The sequence below is a fragment of the Anolis sagrei genome, chromosome 2 (assembly GCF_037176765.1).
Source record: "Anolis sagrei isolate rAnoSag1 chromosome 2, rAnoSag1.mat, whole genome shotgun sequence".
In the NCBI taxonomy this organism is placed as follows: domain Eukaryota; kingdom Metazoa; phylum Chordata; class Lepidosauria; order Squamata; family Dactyloidae; genus Anolis; species Anolis sagrei.
Window position 1 is genome coordinate 294,263,976 of NC_090022.1, and position 16,584 is coordinate 294,280,559.

Genomic DNA, 16,584 nt, shown 5'->3' on the forward strand with positions numbered 1-16,584 from the left:
ATTGTTTCGAAATCGTTTCGAAATCATTTTGAAATTGTTTTGTTATTATTTCCGTATGTCTGGTGCAAGTTTTATAGTTGTTGTTCGTTTTATCAGTGATAAAAAATAAATTATCACACCAACAGTCAACAACAGAGGGAGAGGGAAGCTTCAGAAGTTCCTCCTGTCCCATTTGGAGGTTTTTTTAGCGTATTGCGCAATTGCGTCCGCCATTAACGAATCAATTCAAAATTTATGAAATTTCATAAATAATGAAATTTTTTTTAAAGAAAAATTCGGAATTCTTTTAAAAACGAAACGCAATGGACCCCCTAAAAACGAAACGAGTTTAGAAACAATTTTTTCCGTTGTTACCCAGCCCTAGTAGCTAAGATAGAATGGACAGACTGCTGGGAGCAGCTGACTATGACAGCTTGTCCATATCCTTCTTGAACTGGACACAGGATTATGCCATAGAAGGCCTGACCAAAGCAGAACAGTACTACTGCTTTCCTCAATTTAGACATTCCACTCGTATTGAGTATTGATGTCACCTACAATCACATTGACTTTTTTAACTGCCACATCACACTGTTGACTGTAACTGGTCGCCTTGTAAACAGGACTGTTGTTGAATAGATGGAGATTTCCTAAAAAATGAGGCACAAGGCCTGGGAGATTAGCATATTCCCTGTCGTGGAGTATTCAAGATTTGCAACTCTGCGTATCAGCTTGCAAGGATGTCCTGGTTAGATTTAGCACATCCATCAATCAAAAGAGCCTCCATTCTTGTTAGCAGCAAACTTGGTTTGCCACCTGCTCCAGCCAATACTGCAAACCATTTGCCAGGCTATAAATGTATCTTGCTTCCTGGGAACAGAGTTGGCGAGAATGAAATGACCTTGGACAAGATAATATTTTGATGTCAGAAAGCAAAGCCCCTGTTCTTTATGGAACGGAATCCGTGCTCTCAACTTGACTGACAAAAGTCAAACCCTTTCAGAAGAAGATGAGACAGAATGGCTTTATTTCTCGATTTCTTTTCAAATCCAAGGAAGCTTTCATATTTCTCCCCCGCCTTCCCCCCTCTTTGCATCCCAGGTAAATTGCATGACACAAATATTTATGAATGTCAGATGGTACAATCCTATAGCATTTGCTTAGTGGATGTGCTTCTTAATGAATTCTGCTATGCACAAGGGATTGGGGCTTTAATGAATAGGTCACTGTGAATTCTCGAGATGGCTGTCACTTTGAGATATGAGAATCATTTCTCTTTAGCAAAGAAGAACTTGGATATGTGCATATTTTGAGAGCTCTGTTTGCCAGTACTTTGGAGCTGGCAGGAATGATTTGGCAGCGGAGGCAAAAGTCAAGTGATTCTAGGTCACATTTGAGAAATCTTGAAAGAACAAGCAAGCTTTTGAGGAACCCTTTTTTGGGGAGGTTCTATTTAATTCTATGCATTTCTTCCCAAAGAAAATAACCTGGGACAAGAGCCAAAACTATTTTTTTAGGGGGAGAAGTGTCTTGAGGGTTTTTAGTAGTGGTTGTATAGCAGTGGTGATATTTAAAGCAAAATCTCATTATCAGCAGATGGACAATGTTGTCCATTTTGATTCCTATCATTGGGCATCCAGCCTGAATGAAAAGTCTCAATTTTTGTTTCTGTTCTTTCAGATTTTCTGCTGGTTTAAAATGAACCAACCTAGAGGACTGGCATATATCATTAAACTTTTTTACTTTTCCACAATTATGATGTCTAGTCAGGGCCGTAGCCAGAAAAAATTTTCGGGAGGGGTTGAAATTTTGGGGGAGGGGGTTGAAATTTTTGCTGGGGGGGGGGTTGAAACCTGCCTCCTAGCTCACGCTGAAGTGAAGAGCACAGCAGGGGGCAGAGCAGCCTTCAATAACTTTCAGCTCCGCCCCTGTCAACCACCTCCACCAAGTCTGGCCTCCTTAATGAGAGCATTCAACACCCCTCCCTACTTGGTTGCTTCACTACATCGGCTATTGCTGCAAGTAATGACAGTGTGAATAAATTCAAAGTGCTGATTCTAGCCTATAAAGCCCTAAACGGTTCTGGCCCAACTTACCTGTCAGAACATATCTTCCCTTATGAACCATCTAGGACCTTGAGATCATCCGGAAAGGCTCTGCTCTCAGCCCCGCCTTCGTCACAGGTACGTTTGGCGGGGACGAGAGACAGGGCCTTTTCAGCGGTGGCTCCCCGGCTATGGAACGCCCTCCCCAGAAAGATTAGATTTGCTCCCTCCCTCTTAACGTTTCGAAAGCAACTCAAAACGTGGCTGTTTGAGCAAGCGTTCACAAACACAGAGTAACAGATACAGACAACTGATATAGGAATGGATAACTGATGATGGAATTGGACAATGCTTGACAATAAGGAGATGCCAATGATGTTGTTTTTATTGCTGTTGTGATTTATGTAATTTTAATGTTTTTAAATTGTATTGTGATACTATGTATACTGTTTTGTTGGAAACCACCTTGAGTTGCAGATAGGCTGAGAAAGGTGGTATACAAATACAGTAAATAATAATAATAATAATAATAATAATAATAATAATAATAATAATAAATTGTCAATATTTGCTTGAGATAGTGCTTGCAGTTCTGGAAGGACTCTTTTTTGCATCTCATAGACTTAGCATGGGGATTTGGTTAACAGGAGTGAATTGAGTGAATGGAGTGACAGTGGAGACAAATTAAATGCAGCCTTACTTGGGTTGCAAGAAATATAAAAGCATTTTTTTCTCACAGTGAGGCTGTGATTTTCCTTTTTATCAGTGATTTTTTTTTAAAAAAAAATAATTTGGGAAGCCATGTAAAGCTGGAAAATATTACCATTGCCTTATTCACTGAAAGAACTGGAAAACTATGGATGAATTGGGCATATGGTGAATCCTGAAGATTCCCTGTAGAATAATTTCAGCAATAATCTCTGAGAAAGCAATTAATTCTTATTTTTAGAGATCAGGATTTGTACAACAATCTTGTTTATATTTTGGGTAAATTATGGAAAATTTGAAGCAAAAGGGCCACAAATAGTATTTTTGGTCTTTAGGGTCACAATTTTTTTCTGAATGTTCCCATAATCTGAGTTTACATCCTAGAATCCTTCACCCAGAAAGTCTCCGTGCCGATTAGTGGATTCTGGGAGCTGGAGTTCCAAAAATAACTTTTGTATATACTGGCACCTGGGCTATTCCCCAAAATTGTGATGATGGGGTTTCCTCATTACCTTCCATTACCTTCCATTTGATTTTATTTTGTTTTTTTGTTTGTTTTTTTTTAAAAGAAGGATCTTGGTGGTTCAGGAAAAAAAATGTTTTCTTAAATTAACAGTGGCATCCTGTACTTTAATCCACTCCCACGACTGTGGCTATAAAATGAGAAATGAAATCAGGGATGGTTGCAAAATAACAAGTGCATATCTCATCTTGAGACCTGCACTGACTTCTGTGGGAGAAATCTATTCCTCGGGAGTACAAGTCTTTAAAGCGGCACTACTACAAAGCAATTTTCTTATTTTAAGAATAGCAACGTAGGCTAGAAACTGTTCCATAAACATGACAAGAGGCAATAGTACTCGATTTTTAGTGAATGCAGAAAACCCATAGGGAGTCAAATTCCTGGTGGGAGAAATTAAATAGTGATGCTCAGAGAATAGAGAAGATAGGCAATTCTGGTTAGAGCCAGCCAGTCACAGCTCAGGAAATGCTATCAAGAAAAGCTATGGGAAAGGGTGACACATACAATCAAGAGCAGTGGTTCCCAACCTTTGGTCCTCCATATTTTGAGACTCCAACTTCCAGAAGCCCCTGTCCATTTGGCCAACTCTGACAAATTCTGGGAGCTGATGTCCAAAACACCTGCAGGACCAAAGATTGAGAATCTCTGATCTAGAGCTTGTCTGTGACATTTTAGGACAGTTAGACATAGAGTGAAAGTGTGAAGAAAGTCTTGGAATCTGGAGATGTGGAATGTGTTCAAGGATTTAATATTCAACATATTTGTAATACCATGAATCTTTAGGTGTTTTATTTTCTACCTTTGGACTTGATTGAAAGCAAAGACTGGCCACAATTTAACACACTGAACCAACAGTCACCTTGAGACGTGAATGCCAGATTCAAGGAGGACTCTTGGTAGAAAAATAAGGGGAGCTATAGGAGCACAGAGGCTGGAACTGTGAGGCTGATCGGAAGAAAGGCTCCTTACACCCCTGTCCAAGGGCTCTTCTACACAGCACCTAAAATGCGGAAGTTATCAGGTTAAGGGGGGGGGGGGTAGCTAAATGACGCTAGTCGTAAATCCGCACTGATTCGCTGCAACAGACAAAAAACATGTGTTAAAAAGGTACACTTATATCCTGATTCTGGATGGAAAATGCACCTATTCACATCACTATATATCCCTGCACTTGCAAAAATAAAACCACGTGGTTTCCTTATCTCCCCCCTTGTGGAGACTGCTCCAGGGCACATGCCAGAAAACGCTGCTTTGATTGGGCTGTCAAAGGGGCATACCACTGGTTTAAAGAAAGCACATTAGGATTAGAACTCTCTGAAACTCTTTATTTACAACTTTATAATATTAAATAGAGCTGGAATAAACAATTGTCAGAAGAGAGTGATCTGTCAGATGTTTTTTAAAGCACTCCATTATGCCCTGGACTATATATGTGCACATAAAAATCTGCTTGTATTTATTATGTGATTGATTAAAAATGTTTCAGAAGAATTAGGGGGCACCAGCATTTTGTTTCTAAAGTTTCTATATATATAAAAATGTTCTGTGTATAATGAGTACCTTAAAAACAAAACAATGAACGAAATCACACCAAATTTGGCAACAAAACATCTCACAACACAAGGAGTGACCATCACTCAAAATTATGATTTTGTCATTTGTGAGTTGTAGTTGCTGGGATTTATAGTTCACCTACAATCAAAGAGCATTCTGAAGTCTATCAATGATGGAATTGAACCAATCTTGGCACACAGAACTCCCATGACCAACAGAAAATATTGGAAGGGTTTGGTGGGCATTGACCTTGAGTTTAGGAGTTGTAGTTCACCTACATCCAGAGAACACTGTGGACTCAAACAATGATGGATCTGGACCAAACTTGGCACAAGCACTCAATACGCCCAAATATGAACACAGATGGAGTTTGGGAAAAATAGACCTTGACATTTGGGATTTGTAGTCACTGGGATTCACGGTTCACCTACAATCAAAGAGCATTCTGAACCCCACAAAAGACAGAATGGGGGAAATTTCCCACACATAACCCCCAGGACCAACAGAAAATACTTACGGCCATCCATTCCAACTCCCTTCATAAGGGCAAGAAAACGTAATCAAAGCCCTCCTGACAAAGAGCCATCCAGCCATAGATATATAGATAGATAGATAGATAGATAGATAGATAGATAGATAGATAGATGATAGATAGATAGATGATAGATAGATAGATAGATAGATAGATAGATATGATTCACACACACATACGGATATAGTATCATAGATTTGAAAGGGACCCTTAAAGAAGGACAATGATATGTTGCATGTTCCAAGGTGGGCAAACCAGACAATCTCTACATCAACACTGACAAAGAAACAGAAAGAAATACTGTTTACCCAGAAGCACAAAGAAAATACATATATTAGAAATCAGCACTTTCTCATTACTTTATTTTCCAGATCAACAGACTGGGCCACACCAACGCGTGGCAGGGGACAGCTAGTTATTAGTAAAAATTTCATTACTATAACAAGAGTAACAAAATTCTGTTTCTTTTTCATAATAGTAATTTCAGAAGTGGGAAAACTTCAGGGGTTCCTTTCTCCCTCATTGTTACAGTTGCTGGGGTGAAACTTGCTACAATGGTAGAACACATTTACCACTGTTAGTTCATCAAGTTTCAGCATGTTTCACTTATCCATGGATTTTTAGGGAATTTTCAAAGATTTTATAAACAGCATTTTTTAAAAGTACAAGATCTCTTTTTAATTTTCCGTGCAATGACACAAGATAACAGAGGATCATTTTCCCCAACATTCAAAAATATTCATACATCTCCCTGTGCATACCTGAACACTGACTTAGAAAGGCAGAAGCACTATTGGTTTGTCCAATGCACTTCAGAAGGTTGCAATGTACATCACAAGTGTTTAATGTGTATGAGAAGTGCCCAATGTGTATCAGTGAGAACCAGAATATATTTGTTGGTGCCTGGATGTACATCTTCACAATTTTTTTAATATTTCTTTGTTGCACTTCTGCAATATAGCTATAGATTTGCAAAGTTACCAAATGTAGATTCTGGTGTTGAATATCAGCTGTGATTAGCCAATAATTCTATGCATTATTTTATTAACATTTTTAAGACACACACCTGCATTTTTCTGTATTCCCTTTGACTTGAATCTCTATATTTGATTGTGTTTCTTCCACATATTATTTTCCCTGCCACTCTGACATTTACTAAGACCACTTGCACTAAAGGATGCTGAAGTTTGCAAGTCTGTTTCTAAAGCATTGTTCGTTCCATTCACTTTGAACTTTAAAGCTGCTGCTGCTGCCTTTTTCTTCTTAAAGAGCTGAGATAACAGGATCTACAGTGTGAGATCAAGCTTAGGAATCACAGCTTGAAATGCCCATCCAGGTGAAGTCATGCGGAAAATGAAACATATCTGGCAGAACAAGACTGTGGCCAGAGTGACAAGGCAATGTCAAGGAAAAGGGCAACAAGGAATGTCCAGAAGACAGGAAAAAGCTCCCTGGAGTGTCCAGGAGGGGAAAGGGCAAAAAGAAGTGAGGAGACGGAAGAGTTAAGAGTTCATTCCTTGACTTGGAAGCTATCAGGCACATAATCCTCCGTATACCTTTGAAGCCTCTTAGAAAGATCACTCTTCTTCCTTTGAATAATTTCCTTGTTTACATCTGGGATCTTTTTTTCTTGATGCAAACTGTTTTCTTCTTCACTCATATGGTGCCCTGCCCATTCACATGCTGACCTCAAATCATTGAGACATAAGAACGAGTCCATCTACTGTGACTACAAATCTGGGGATGTTGCAGCAATCTCTTGTTGGCCATAAGCTGAAGTGACATCAGCCAGGGTGGCAGGGCAATCTGGGAAAGGAGGAGAGAAGAGAACAAGGGTTTTTTTGGCTCCTCCTCCCTCTCCCTTAGCACCTCATTGTTTCAGCTGATATCACTGCAGATGATGGCCAATAAGTACGTAGGACTGCATCATGGCTGGAGACCACTGTGACACAGAAGACAGGAGGAAAAAGAGGGTGGACATCCAGCAGCATCAAACCATATATGGTTTGATGCTGGAGTGGGGGAGGGGGGGTCAGGACTTCCTTCTGTGTCCACATTGGTAGGGGGACTTCTTGTATGTGTGACTCATATCTATACTAGATCAGTCCTGCATATAGATCCACCTTCAGAGTCTAGTATGTTAAATTTGTGACTCAGACTACACAATGTTTTAGAGAGTTATGGCGAATCCCAATATTTTAATTATACAACCATACTTATGCATATGTATTTTATATATATTTTTAATATTTACAATTCTTACAATTTTATTAGTTGGAATTTTATGTGTATTGTATTTTTTTTAATTTTATCACTATGTATATACTGTTGTTTATATGTGGCAACTGGAGTGCTTCTGTGAGCCACCACGAGTCCCTTTGGGGAAATGGAGGTGGGGTATAAATAAAGATTTATTATTATTATTATTGCTATTATTATTGCTATTATTATTGTTATTATTATTATTATTATTATTATTATTATTATTATTATTATTATCACAGACATAAGTAACAATAATACATATCAAAGTACTCAACATACATCTCTGTTCCAATTACAAATAAGTCTAAACTCCAAACAATTGATTTTAAAAGTGGATTTCTTGCTTTCCTTTTTTTGGTTTCTCTATAATTTAGTACTTTTCCTTCCTCCTTGTGTCTCACAAATAGATTAGTTCTGCTTATTTTAACATTAACACATAAATAAATATCTCAACAGATAGATGCTTTTGAACTGTGGTGTTGGAGGAAAGTTCTGAGAGTGCCTTGGACTGCCAGAAGATCCAACCAGTCCATACTTCAGGAAATAAAGCCCAACTGATCACTGGAGGGAAGGATATGAGAGCCAAAGATGAAGTCCGTTGGCCACATGATGAGAAGACAGGAAAGCTTACAGAAGACAATTATGCTGTGGAAAATGGAAGGAAAAGGGAAGAGGGGCTGACCAAGGGCAAGATGAATGGATGGCATCCTTGAAGTGACTGGCTTGACCTTGAAGGAGCTGGGGGTGGTGACGGCTGACAGGGAGCTCTGCCGTGGACTGGTCCATGAGGTCACAAAGAGACAAAAACAACAACAACTAATCTCAACAGAGAGACCCTGACCTGGATTAACTCTGGAGTATCAATTCTTGTAGATCAACTCTTAGAAAGAGACCTGGTATGTCAAAGCTAGGGCTCAGACCAGACAATGCCTTAGAGAGTTATGGCTGATGTTGACATAGCTCTCCTGGGAGAATGGGAACTGCCCTCTGCAGCTTTGTCTGTGGCACAACACCCATTACAAAGTATTCTGAAATTAATATTAAACAAGGAAATTGCAAAGAGGATTTCAAAAATAAAGACAAGAACAAAATTATAAATTATTGATTAAGACGTCAGGCCAACAATAAAAAGAGACAGCTACAACAGTTTTGCAATCCACTGCTGATGTCTTTAGGAATTTCCAGTAGAACTTTTGGGTTGCAACTGCAAAGCTGACAACTTTGTGTGTCTGATGGTTTTGAATAATCTGCCAACAGATCACAGATGATTTCATCTCACCCTCACTCTCAAAAGGTCTCTGAAGAAATATCTCCTGGGGTCACTATATAATGGGCAGTTAACTAATGATGGATTAGATCTTCCATTTCCTCAAAGCCAGAGATGCATAGGAATACATTATAGTATTTGTTCCCACTATCCTGGGGAGCCCTCCATGGCACAGTGGGTTAAACCGCTAAGTTGCTGAACTTGCTGACTGAAAGGTCCTTGGTTTGAATCCGGGGAGGGGAATGAGCTCCTGCTGTTAGCCTCAGCTTCTGCCAACCTTGTAGTTCAAAAACTTGCATATGTGAGTAGATCAATAGGTACCGCTCTGGTGGGAAGATATTTATTTATTTATTTAAAAGTTTTGTATACCGACCTTCTCACCTCTCTTGAGGGACTCAGACTGGTTTCCAACCATAAAATCACATACAGTCAATACAACATCATAATTCATATTACAATAAAACATTAAAACAGCAATTACAATCAATAACTACAATGGTCAGTCGTCCTACTAAAAGCATTGTTCATCATCCTCCATCATATCTCAGGGTGTTGGCTCACTCATTGAATGCCTGTCTCCATAACCACATCTTCAGCTGTTTCCTGAATGTCAGGATAGAATGGGCGGTTCTGATCTCCAGTGGGAGAGAGTTCCAGAGTCGCGGGGCCACCACCGAGAAGGCCCTGTCCCTCGTCCCCACCAGACGCGCTTGCGAGGCCGGTGGGACCGAGAGCAGGGCCTCTCCAGATGATGTGAGAGCCGTTCAGCAGTGGAACTCTCTGCCCCGGAGTGTGGTGGAGGCTCCTTCTTTGGAAGCTTTTAAACAGAGGCTGGATGGCCATTTGTCAGGGGTGATTTGAATGCAATATTCCTGCTTCTTGGCAGGGGGTTGGACTGGATGGCCCATGAGGTCTCTTCCAACTCTTTGATTCTATGATTCTATGATCTTAATAATCTTGATGGTTCATAGGAGAGAATACGTTCGGAGAGGTAAACAGGGCCGGAGTCATTTAGGGCTTTATAGGTTAACACCAGCACTTTGAATTGTGCTCGGAAGCTAATTGGAAGCCAGTGGAGCTGGTGTAACAGCGGAGTGATGTGCTCCCTGTACCCAGCACCCGTTAGTAGTCTGGCTGTCGAGCGTTGGACTAGCTGCAGCTTCTGGGCAGTCTTCAGAGGCAACCCTACGTAGAGAGCGTTGCAGTAATCTAAACGGGATGTAACCAAAGTGTGGACCACCGTGGCCAAGATAACGGTGCTCCATGCAGCCACATCAGCTTGGAGGTATCTATGGACAACGCTGGCTCTTCGACTTAGAAATGGAGATGAGCACCAACCCTCAGAGTCAGACATGACTGGACTTCATGTCAGGAGAAAACTTTACCTTTACCTTTACTATCCTGAGATCTTATCTTCACTTTTTAAAACTAGCAATATAATTGTTGCTCCCATTATGTATTATGAGGGGAAGCAGCTCTCCAGATTCTAGGACAGGCTTGGCAAACCTTCCAGATGTTTTTAACTTCAACTCCCAACACATTAACTGCCATGGTTCAATTCTATGGTGTCCTGGGTGTTATATTTGTTGAAGCACCATCACTCTTGGACAGAGAATCATAGAATCATAGAATCAAAGAGTTGGAAGAGACCTCATGGACCATCCAGTCCAACCCCCTGCCAAGAAGCAGGAATATTGCATTCAAATCACCCCTGACAGATGGCCATCCAGCTTCTGTTTAAAAGCTTCCAAAGAAGGAGCCTCCACCACACTCCGGGACAGAGAGTTCCACTGCTGAACAGCTCTCGCAGTCAGGAACTTCTTCCTTGTGTTCAGATGGAATCTCTCCTCTTGCAGTTTGAAGCCATTGTTCCATTGTGTCCTAGTCTCCAAGGAAGCAGAAAACAAGCTTGCTCCCTCCTCCCTGTGGCTTCCTCTCACATATTTATACATGGCTACCATATCTCCTCTCAGAGAAGGCTAAAGACCTTGCAAAACAATAACTCCCAAGATTCCATTGAATTTAGCCATGGCAGTAAAAGTGGTGTCAAACTACATTAATTCTAAAATGTAGCTGTTCCCCTCATTTGTGCTGTGCAACCCAGTGTAGGGTCTCAGTTGTGTTCTAACAAAAGGAGGTGTTGAGAGAAGCAAAACAAAAAGTGGAGAGCCCTACTGCTGTCCATCCTTTGTTAAATAAAACTTCACAAATAGCATTTTTTTTGCAACCTTGATTAACATATGTTCTCATTCTTCCCTTTCATTGCCACTTATAAAAATAAAGAGAGACAGAGGGAGACAGATTCTGCTGAAGAGACTTCTGAAGAATTCGACGGGAGGGGAAAAACCAATCAAGGACACGTTGTTTATTGGGCTTAATTTTTCATTTTAAAAAATCATTAAAAATGACACTGTCCTCTGATTTTTTTTCTGTACAGCATCTGCCATTGTCAAGCTGTTATATTCTTTTTCTATGAGAACCTTTTTTTTTTTTTTAAGAAGTGGCAGATTGCTTTTATTTGGAGACAGATCGTAATGGGAAAAATTACACTTTCAAGCCTTCCTTTCCTAACCCCACCTTAAAACACTCTGGAGCCTTTCTACATGTTTGCACACAATAGCCAGAGTCCCGCTCATATCTTAAAACAGGCATAATTTCCTATGCAGAAGTGATTGGATACCTTTGCCCGATGAAGAATTTCTCTATTTAGTTCAACTTTGTAATTGTAGTGTTGTACATATTAGGGCTGGGTAACCACAGAAAAAATTGTTTCTAAACTCGATTCATTTTTAGGGGGTTTTTGCGTTTCGTTTTTTAAAAGAATTCCGAAATTTTCCTTTAAAAAAGTTCAACATATACAAAATTTCGTAAAATTACGAAACAATTACGAAACGATTTCAAAACAATTACGAATCGATTTGTTAATGGCGGACACGATTGTGCAATATGCTAAAAAAAACCTCCAAATGGGACAGGGGGAACTTCTGAAGCTTCCCTCTCCCTCTGTTGTTGACTGTTGGTATGATAATTTATTTTTTATCACTGATAAAACAAACAACAACCCTAAAACTTGCACCAGACATACGGAAATAATTACAAAACAATTACGAAATTATTTCAAAACAATTACGAAATAGTCGAAGGCTTTCATGGCTGGAATCACTCAGTTCTTGTGGGTTTTTTCGGGCTATATGGCCATATTCTAGAGGCATTTTTCCTGACGTTTCGCCTGCATCTATGGCAAGCTTCCTCAGAGGTGAGGAAGCTTGCTATAGATGCAGGCGAAACGTCAGGAAAACTGCCTCTAGAACATGGCCATATAGCCCAAAAAAACCCACAAGAACTGAATTACGAAATAAATTGAAAAAATTCGTTTCGATTTTTAATTACTCCTTCATGGCTCAGTATCGGATCGTAAGCTAATTTAAATACGAATTAATAACGAATTACGAAATTAACGAACGAAACCGCCCAACCCTAGTACATATGTGTTGCACACATAATTTATTTATTTATTATTTATTTACACTATTTCTATCCCGCCTTTCTCAAACCCGAAGGTGACTCAAGGCGGCTTACAACCCGGCAGGCATTTGATGCTGTAACATATGCAATAAATAACACTGTTCAACGGAGAAAAAGTTGTGGGCCTGAAAATAGTTGTTCTTTTATGATTTTGGGGTGCTGAAAATGAAAACGACATTTAAAAATGTATAGTGGCTCTAGTTTTTATAATATAAGCAATCACGTGATCACATATGGTTGAAAAAATGCATGTTGCGACTTACACTGTGGAAGATTCTAGAAAGTTGCGGGCCTGAAAATAGCTATTCTTTTATGATTTTGGGGTGCTGAAAACGAAAATGATATTTAAAAATGTATATTGGCTCTAGTTTTTATGATAAAAGCAATCATGTGATCACGTATGGTTGAAAAAATGCATGTTGCGACTTACACTATGGAAGATTCTAGAATACTCTAGAAAGTTTGATGACGCAGTATTAGTGCCGTGTACAAAAGCCAGAAAGCCCTATATAAGGCCAGACTTTTGAACGGTGAGGGTCAGTCAGTTGAAGACTGAGACAGTATCGTTAAACATCGTTTTACATTGTTCCTTTTACTGTAGTTCTGCCTCGCACGTGTGTAAATAAAGCACTATGGAAAATAGATATCAAGGCAAATGGACTCCGTCAATGCTGTCAGACTACTACTGGAGCATCGTAAGAGACAATCTTTTCCTTGAATACAAAAGAAAAGTCAAGAGAAGCAAACAGGATATAAACTAAAGTCACGATTAAAGCGACATTTAAACTTTCAGACTTTTCAACTGCATTAGGCCTACTAATACAGCTTCTTGCTGCACAAACATAAACAATAGACTAATTAAATAAATATTTCTCATGTATAAACTATTGGCAATATATTTATTTATTTATTTATTTATTTAGTACACTTGTATACCGCTAATATCTCAGCCTAAAACGGCGACTCATTGCGGTTTACAACATTTAAAAACAACAATATTCCAATTAAAAATATAAAACACATACATGTACAATACACAGTATTGGGCCACCAATACAGACCAATGCATCTCTTAAATTAAAATCATAATCCAATTTCGTTGTCTGTGATTGCCAGTCCTTGATCAGAGATTTCATCGCATCGGATTAGCCGAATGCTTGCTCAAACATCCATGTCTTGAGTTTTTTCCGAAATACTATCAGCGAGGAGGCTGATCTTATCTCTATAGGGAGGGCATTCCAAAGCCGCGGGGCCACCACAGAAAAGGCCCTGTCCCTCGTTCCCGCCAGCCGCACCTGTGAAGCAGGCGGGATGGAGAGAAGGGCCTCTCCCGAAGATCTTAGGGTCCTGGTGGGCTGATACGCCGAGATACGTTCGGATAGATATGTTGGGCCAGAACCGTTTAGGGCTTTAAAGGCCAATGCCAGCACTTTGAATTGGGCCCGGTAGCTAATCGGCAGCCAGTGAAGCTGGTACAGCAGAGGAGTTGTATGCTCCCTGCGCCCTGCTCCTGTTAGTACCATGGCTGCCGCCCGTTGGACTAGTTGGAGCTTCCGAGCCGTCTTCAAAGGCAACCCCACGTAGAGAGCGTTGCAGTAATCAAGGCGGGATGTAACCAGAGCGTGGACTACCGTGGCCAAGTCAGACTTCCCAAGGTACGGTCGCAGTTGGCGCACGAGTCTTAACTGTGTGAATGCTCCCCTGGTCACCGCCGAAACCTGGGGATCCAGGCTCAGCGATGAGTCCAGGATCACACCCAAACTGCGAACCTGCGTCTTCAGGGGGAGTGCGACCCCGTCTAACACAGGCTGTAACCCTATACCCTGTTCGGCCCTGCGACTGACCAGGAGTACCTCTGTCTTGTCTGGATTCAATTTCAATTTGTTCTCCCCCATCCAGACCGTCACAGCGGCCAAGCACCGGTTCAGGACCTCGACAGCCTCCTTAGTAGCAGGTGGGAAGGAGTGACAGAGTTGGACATCATCTGCGTACAGATGACACCGCACCCCGAAACTCCGGATGATCTCGCCCAGCGGCTTCATGTAGATGTTAAACATGGGGGACAGTATTGAACCCTGAGGAACCCCACAAAACAAAGGTTGTGGGGTAGAACAGGAGTCCCCCAGTAACACCTTCTGAGACCGACCCTCGAGGAATGACCGGAGCCACTGCAAAGCAGTACCTCCGAGATCCATTCCCGCGAGGCGTCCCAGAAGGATACCGTGGTCGACGGTATCGAAGGCCGCTGAGAGGTCGAGTAGCACCAACAGGGACACACTCCCCCTGTCGAGCTCCCGACGGAGATCATCCACTAAGGCGACCAAGGCTGTCTCGGTACCATGCCCCGGCCTAAAGCCAGACTGTGCCGGATCCAGATAATCCGTGTCTACCAAGAATGCCTGGAGTTGTGAGGCCACCACACATTCCATGACTTTGCCCAAAAAGGGGAGGTTGGAAACAGGCCGATAGTTGACGAATTGAGTGGGGTCCAGTGATGGTTTCTTCAACAGCGGTTTTATCACAGCTTGCTTTAAGCTGGCTGGAAATATGCCTTCCCGAAGGGAGGCATTAACCACCACCTTAACCCACTCAGCCAATCCCCCTCTGGCCTCTGACTAAAATTTAGTAAATATTCACGGTTTATATACATGCAGTAAGATTAGGCGCATTATCATAATATTAACGAATTACCTATTGTGGAGAAAATTGAAATAACTGTTGCATAAAAACCAGAGCCAATTAACACATTTAATTATTATATAACTGAGAAAAACTGAAAATTTGTAGAACAGTGTTCTCTGCTCAAGTTTTTGTTGGTGGGAGACAGTGATGTGGGCAAAGGAGAAATCCTGGAGAGCCTTCAAGATGGAGCATCAGAATCGCCATATGCCTATAGCAACGGAATTGACTAGAAGACCACAACTATCCCGGAAAGGTCAAACTGGAGCTGTGGGATACATCAGGCCAAGAGAGGTTTTGTACCATTTTTCGATTGTATTCCAGAGGGGCTCAGGGAATCCTCCTGGTATATGACATCACCAACCGCTGGTCCTTTGATGGAATTGACCAATGGATCAAAGAAATAGATGAGCATGCTCCTGATGTGCCCCATATCTCGGTTGGAAACCAGCTTCACCTGGCCTTTAAGAGACAGGTGCCGACAGAGCAGGCCTGGTCTTACGCGGAGAAAAATTGCATGACATTCTTCGAGGTCAGCCCCCTGTGCAACTTCAATGTGATCAAGTCCTTCAATGAGCTGTCCCGCATCGTGCTTATGAGGCATGATTACATTTTCTTGCCCTGATGAAGGGAGTTGGATTGGATGGCCTTGAGTATTTTCTGTTGGTCATGGTGAAGCCGAGCATGACCCCCCCCCCCCAACAAGGGATGGTGACTTATAGTTATGCTAAGGACAAAGGTACCAGACTGCACAATTGGGGTTAAATCTTGGTCAATTTGCCAAGGCCTTAACAACAATGAGGACCTCATGAAACTTTGGGAATGGCTAGACCTTGGGGTCTCTGCCTCTCTCTCGAGAGCTGTAGTTTTCCAAGGACCATGGGACCGGCTTTCATCCCAGCTCTGCAGGGCCCAGTGGAACTCCATAAACTCCCTTTGGTTGCTTTTTTTGAATTCTGCTACGTTCCTGGACTTCACTCTCTTCAAGGACTCGCTCTCTACCCATGAACTTTCTTCAAGACAACTTATGAATTCATGCTGTGTCCTGATATCATCTGCTTTTTATAATTGGTATTATTAATTTCTCTCTGGGGTTCTGGATGGGAAGATAGCTGCATATGATTTCTCTGTGTATAATTTCTATATGGTTTTTATGTTTCCTTGTATTTTTGACCCTTTGCCCCTTCTCCCTCCAAAGAAATATGTAAGAGAACCCCCTGGCCTTCAGAAACAAAAGACTGAAACCTCCCGCCAAAGACACCTTTGCATGGATAAAAGAAGGAGATTCTTATCTCTAGCCTCGGAAGATGGCCCACTAGAGTAAAGCATTATTTGACAAAAGTTTCTGTAAGATAAGGGGAAACCTCCCCCTCTGCTTTTGTTTACTTAGCATTAACCTCAGGCTGCCATCATTGTCCCCCTGTCTCACAGCCAGGAAGGATCAGGACACATGTTGACCCTTTGTCTCTCAAGAGCACATGGCATTCCTTTGTTTAAGGACCCCTTT

General features: G+C 41.3%; 1 pseudogene; it reads left to right on the plus strand.

Annotated features, from left to right (window-relative positions):
- Positions 1 to 7,269: 7,269 nt before the first annotated feature.
- On the plus strand, positions 7,270 to 15,702 carry LOC132765354 (ras-related protein Rab-40C pseudogene; annotated as a pseudogene).
- The last annotated feature ends 882 nt before the right edge of the window (positions 15,703 to 16,584 follow it).